Consider the following 6424-nt stretch of genomic DNA (forward strand, 5'->3'; position numbering starts at 1 on the left):
CTGCTGAATTATGAGCATTCCAAAAAAATTTGCAAAGGATCTTGGTTTTCAAAACATGATTTTGTGCATAAATTTCTCTAAACTAATTACGCCCATGTGTAATTTATCAGTTGCATAGAAACAAAAAACTTAGTTCAACAACATCACACACAGAAGAATGATTTCATACTTGGCTCAAAAATCCATGCATCTCTGGGGCCTCCCTGGTGGCACAGTAGTTGAGAGTCCGCCTGCCGATGCAGGGGACACGGGTTCGTGCCCTGGTCTGGGAAGATCCCACATGCCGCGGAGCGGCTGGGCCCGTGAGCCATGGCCGCTGAGCCTGTGCATCCGGAGCCTGTGCTCCGCAACGGGAGAGGCCACAACAGTGAGAGGCCCGCATACCGCAAAAAAAAAAAAAAAAAAAAAAAAATCCATGCATCTCTCAGGATGAAGATTTAAAATAAAAAATATAAAGCACTTGTATGGAAAACTGCTGGTTTTTCCGAGGACTGCTTGGTCCTTGACATGCTAAAATGTCCAGGCCAACCCCAGAAGTCTTGAAAGATGTCTGATCTGTTTAGCAGGAAGCAGGTTATTCCCTGGGGGCACTTCTCAGTCTCAGCAGAGCACAAATGTAGAACAGACGAGGGCCAGAAGCAGAGGTCATCTTAGAAGGGTAACTTCAACTGGGCTATTTTCAGCAGTTCTGTTTATGCCTCAGGGGAAAGGTTGGCTCTGGAGCCTGTTGGTCCATGGTTGAGGTCAGCTGTAGGGGACACTGTGGGCTGAGTAAACTCACCTTCAGTCGTCAGTCTTGACAGTGCTTACAGCAAGTAATGCATGCCCCCCGCCAAACACATTTTCACTTCGTAGACATTGAGCACCTGCCATATACACAGCATGTGCTCATTGCTGGGAAATAAAGAACAGGGGACAGTTCCTGGTCTTGAGTTTCTAACTGTGAGTTGTCTGCACAATCATGAAAGAGTGAGAATTTGGAGAGAGGAGAGGATGGAGGAGAGCTGGGTCCCAGAGGGTGTCCCAGTGCACAAAGGGAATATGGCACTGGAGCCCAGGCAGAGCTCTGAGAATTTCCCACAATGCAGCTTGACAACCAAGGTTTTCATGGGGTTGGGCATTTATGGAGCCATCCCTGCTTTTGCTGAGATAAAAACTGGCCACCTAGCTTTCCCAGAGCAACATGCAATCTGGAATTATAAAAGGCAGAAGAAGAGAGGAGCTGGTGATGGGCAGACCCCAGCCCACCATGTAGTGGGTGTGGGAGGAAAGTCCAGGACCACATCTACAACACAGCCAACCCTGGAGGCAGGCACAGAGTGGCATCACTAGGGCCTTCTCTCTTTGGCTTCCTCCCATGACCCAGGAGAGGCTGCAGACAGCTGGACTCATGTAGAGCTGCACATCAAGTGCCCCATCTTCCCCTGCAGCCTGTGGGTGCCCGTGTTCACAAGCGAGTGGTCTTTACCAGCCCAGGATGGGTTGCAGAACTGGCCAGGGGCTGGGGGTCAGGGGTGGGGGATGGGGGGCGGGATAGACAACCACAAAAATAGCCAAGGGTGTGCCACTAAGAAGAAGCATCAGATTCAGAGCCCCAAAGATGGTCCTGAGGGCAGACTTAGCGACTAATTGTAAGGCCCCAAGGATACACCTTTCCCCTGAGAGTGAATGCTCCACTGACGGGACAAGTCTGCACATTTGCATCATGTGGGTGTCTGTTTGGCTCACCCCAGAAATGGACCCTAATGCAAAGATCCGAGAGACAGCAGAAGCAAGAAGAAATACAATCCTGCAGCCTGTGGAACAAAAACCACATTCACAGAAAGATAGACAAGATGAAAAGACAGAGGGCTATGTACCAGATGAAGGAACAAGATAAAACCCCAGAAAAACAACTAAATGAAGTGGAGATAGGCAACCTTCCAGAAAAAGAATTCAGAATAATGATAGTGAAGATGATCCAGGACCTCGGAAAAAGAATGGAGGCAAAGATCGACAAGGTGCAAGAAATGTTTCACAGAGACCTAGAAGAATTAAAGAACAAACACCTAGAAGAATTAAAGAACAAACAAACAGATATAAACAATACAATAACTGAAATGAAAACTACACTAGAAGGAATCAATAGCAGAATAACTGAGGCAGAAGAACGGATAGGTGACCTGGAAGACAGAATGGTGGAATTCACTGCTGCGGAACAGAAAAAAAGAAAAAAGAATGAAAAGAAATGAAGGCAGCCTAAGAGACCTCTGGGACAACATTAAACGCAACAACATTCACATTATAGGGGTCCCAGAAGGAGAAGAGACAGAGAAAGGACCTGAGAAAATACTTGAAGAGATTATAGTCAAAAACTTCCCTAACATGGGAAAGAAAATAGCCGCCCAAGTCCAGGAAGCGCAGAGAGTCCCATACAGGATAAACCCAAGGAGAAACATGCCAAGACACATAGTAGTCATATTGACAAAAATTAAAGACAAAGAAAAATTATTGAAAGCGACAAGGGAAAAATGACAAACAACATACAAGGGAACTCCCATAAGGTTAACAGCTGATCTCTCAGCAGAAACTCTACAAGCCAGAAGGGAGTGGCATGATAAAGTGATGAAAGGGAAGAACCTACAACCAAGATTACTCTACCCGGCAAGGATCTCATTCAGATTTGACAGAGAAATCAAAAGCTTTACAGACAAGCAAAAGCTAAGAGAATTCAGCACCACCAAACCACTCTACAACAAATGCTAAAGGAACTTCTCTAAGTGGGAAACACAAGAGAAGAAAAAGACCCAGAAAAACAAATCCACAACAATTAAGAAAATGGTAATAGGAACATACATATCGATAATTACCTTAAATATGAATGGATTAAGTGATCCAACCAAAAGACACAGGCTCACTGAATGGATACAAAAACAAGACCCATATATATGCTGTCTACAAGAGACCCACTTCAGACCTAGGGACACATTCAGACTGAAAGTGTGGGGATGGAAAAAGATATTCCATGCAAGTGGAAATCAAAAGAAAGCTGGAGTAGCAATACTCATACCAGATAAAATAGACTTCAAAATAAAGAATGTTACATGAGACAAGTAAGGACACTACATAATGATCAAGGGATCAATCCAAGAAGAAGATATAACAATCATAAATATATATGCACCCAACACAGGAGCACCTTATTACATAAGGCAACCGCTAACAGCTATAAAAGAGGAACTCGACAGTAACACAATAATAGTTGGGGACTTTAACACCTCACTTACACCAATGGACAGATGATCCAGACAGAAAATTAATAAGGAAACACAAGCTTTAAATGAAACAATAGACCAGATAGATTTAATTGATATTTATAGGACATTCCATCCAAAAACAGCAGATTACACTTTCTTCTCAAGTGCACATGGAACATTCTCTAGGATAGATCACATCTTGGGTCACAAATCAAGGCTCAGTAAATTTAAGAAAAACTGAAATCATATCAAGCATCTTTTTTTTTTTTTTTGCGGTATGCGGGCCTCTCACTGCTGTGGCCTCTCCCATTGCGGAGCACAGGGTCTGGACATGCAGGCTCAGCGGCCATGGCTCAGGGGCCCAGCCACTCCGCGGCATGTGGGATCTTCCCAGACCAGGGCACGAACCCGTGTCCCCTGCATCGACAGGCAGGCTCTCAACCACTGCACCACCAGGGAAGCCCCCTATCAAGCATCTTTTCTGACCATAACGCTGTGAGATTAGAAATCATTTACAGGGGAAAAAACCGTAAAATACACAAACACATGGAGGCTAAACAATATGTTATTAAATAGGCAAGAGATCACTGAAGAAATCAAAGATGAAATTAAAAAATACCTAGAGACAAATTACAATGAAAACATGACGATCCAAAACCTATGGGATGCAGCAAAAGTGGTTCTAAGAGGGAAGTTTATAGCAATACAAGCCTACCTCAAGAAACAAGAAAAATCTCAAGTAAACAATCTAACCTTACACCTAAAGGAACTAGAGAAAGAAGAACAAACAAAACCCAAAGTTAGTAGAAGGAAAGAAATCATAAAGATCAGAGCAGAAATAAATGAAATAGAAACAAAGAAAACAATAGCAAAGATCAATAAAACTAAAACCTGGTTTTCTGAGAAGATAAACAAAATTGATAAACCATTAGCCAGACTCATCAAGAAAAAGAGGGAGAGGACTCAAATCAATAAAATTAGAAATGAAAAAGGAAAAGTTACAACAGACACCACAGAAATACAAAGCATCCTAAGAGACTACTACAAGCAACTCTATGCCAATAAAATGGACAACCTGGAAGAAATGGACAAATTCTTAGAAAGGTATAACCTTCCAAGACTGAACCAGGAAGAAATAGAAAATATGAACAGACCAATCACAAGTAATGAAATTGAAACTGAGATTAAAAATCTTCCAACAAAAAGTCCAGGACCAGATGGCTTCACAGGTGAATTCTATCAAACATTTAGAGAAGAGCTAACACCCACCCTTCTCAGACTCTTCCAAGAAATTGCAGAGGAAGGAAAACTCCCAAACTCATTCTATGAGGCCACCATCACCCTGATACCAAAACCAGACAAAGATACTACAAAAAAAGAAAATTACAGACCCATATCACTGATGAATATAGAAGCAAAAATCCTCAACAAAATACTAGCAATCAGAATCCAACAGCACATTAAAAGGATCATACACCACGATCAAGTGGGATTTATCTCAGGGATGCAAGGATTCTTCGATATATGCAAATCAATCAATGTGATGCACCCTATTAACAGAAGAATAAAAACCATATGATCATCTCCATAGATGCAGAAAAAGCTTTTGGCAAAATTCAACACCCATTTATGATTAAAAAAAAAAAAAAAACTCTCCAGAAAATGGGCATAGAGGGAACCTACCTCAACATAATAAAGGCCATAAAAAAAAAAAAAAAAGATCTGAGGGCCTATAGTTTATTTGGAGGTAAACCACAGGGAGGAGAGTAGGGCTATGATACAGGGAAGGGAAAACAGGCAACAAATGACTTGTTATGAAGCAAGGCACGACCACGGGTGACGAGCCTTCCCCGCTGGGGAACTCCAAGAGTTCCAATGGGCAAGGGAGCTAGGGTACTTATCCCTTAGCTCCCCAGGCATTGGTCAGGGCTGCTCCCAGGAGGTGGTGATTCCATCCTGCCTCAGGGCAGCCAGCACAGGCTCTGGTAACCAGAGAAAGCCTTAGGAAAAGCAAGATTGCTGCCCACTGGCCATTACTAGCTCCAACTGAGAGAGAGCCTGAGCATTTCTGGAGAAACCCTGATGGGCCCTTTAGTCGCTGCCTTCTGTAGTACCTGACTGTCAATCTTGGGGCATGGCACTGAGGAAGACACCAACAAAATAGAGCCCTTTTTCCCAGAAGACCTACTATTATCACAGGTAGAGCCCATAACATGCCAAAGGTAATAATACCCTGGTTAGCCTCTCTTGAATGTTCACACAGTCAGTGGAAACAGTGTTGTTGTAGTACGGAAGAGGAACTATAGGGTACAGACTTAGGGTATAAACATATCTGTCTTCTATACACATGTACAAGGAGTACACAGGTGCTGATCCAGTCAGGTGTTAAATAATAATGGTATAATTCAATTCAATAGATGGAGGATAAAAATAGTTGAGGGCCCTCATTGTAGTAGGCACTGTGATGGATGCGTCACATATGTTGTCTCATAAAAATCCTCTGATAGCCCGGAAGGGTCACACTGTCCCCAGTGACAGGTCAGGAAACAGGCTCAGAGATGCTCTCTGACCAAGGTCACATGCTAGTAATGGCCAGGACTGGGGCTTAGCCCAAGCTCTGCCTGAATTCAAAGTTCTTGTTCTTTGCCCTGCCCTACAGTGGCCTCATTTATAGGCAAGGGGGAAAGAGCTGTTAAGAATTCATCTTTTGCTCTGAGCAGGTATGGGTAACACACTTTATGAGCCTCACCTCATTTCATCCTCTCAGCAGCCCAGAGAAGTATTAGCTGTGCCCTTTTCATCAACCAGAGACCCAAGCTCGGAGACTCACACAGCGGCTAAGTGGCTGAGCATGCTCTCTGCCCTGGCCCTCTGACTTCCCAGCCTCTGCTCTTTCCTCTGCACGAGCTGGCTTTGGGACAGTGCAGGCCAAAGAGATGACTGAGACCCAGACCCTGCCGCAGGGCCCTTGTCATCGGGGAGGAGGGCCCAGCCCTGTGCATGATCAGCCAGAACCCAAGTTGGATCATGGAATGAACCAGACAGTCTGTCACAGCAACTCAGGGAAGGAGGAGGCCACGTATGGGCTGGGAGACCAGAAAGTGCTCTAGGAAGAGGGGCACAGGGGAGGTCTTTGCGGGGCCCCTTGTTCTAAGGCAGTACCAGCCCCTCTCTGATTTCTCTTTCCC

At 44.2% G+C, this 6424-nt stretch overlaps 1 protein-coding gene across 1 annotated transcript in view; it reads left to right on the plus strand.

The window, feature by feature from the left end:
* The window catches only part of MYRIP (myosin VIIA and Rab interacting protein), a 181324-nt gene that overhangs the window by 117224 nt on the left and 57676 nt on the right, over positions 1-6424 (plus strand).

This window comes from Lipotes vexillifer, unplaced genomic scaffold (genome assembly GCF_000442215.2).
Source record: "Lipotes vexillifer unplaced genomic scaffold, Lipotes_vexillifer_v1.1 scaffold1134, whole genome shotgun sequence".
Taxonomy (NCBI): Eukaryota; Metazoa; Chordata; class Mammalia; order Artiodactyla; family Lipotidae; genus Lipotes; species Lipotes vexillifer.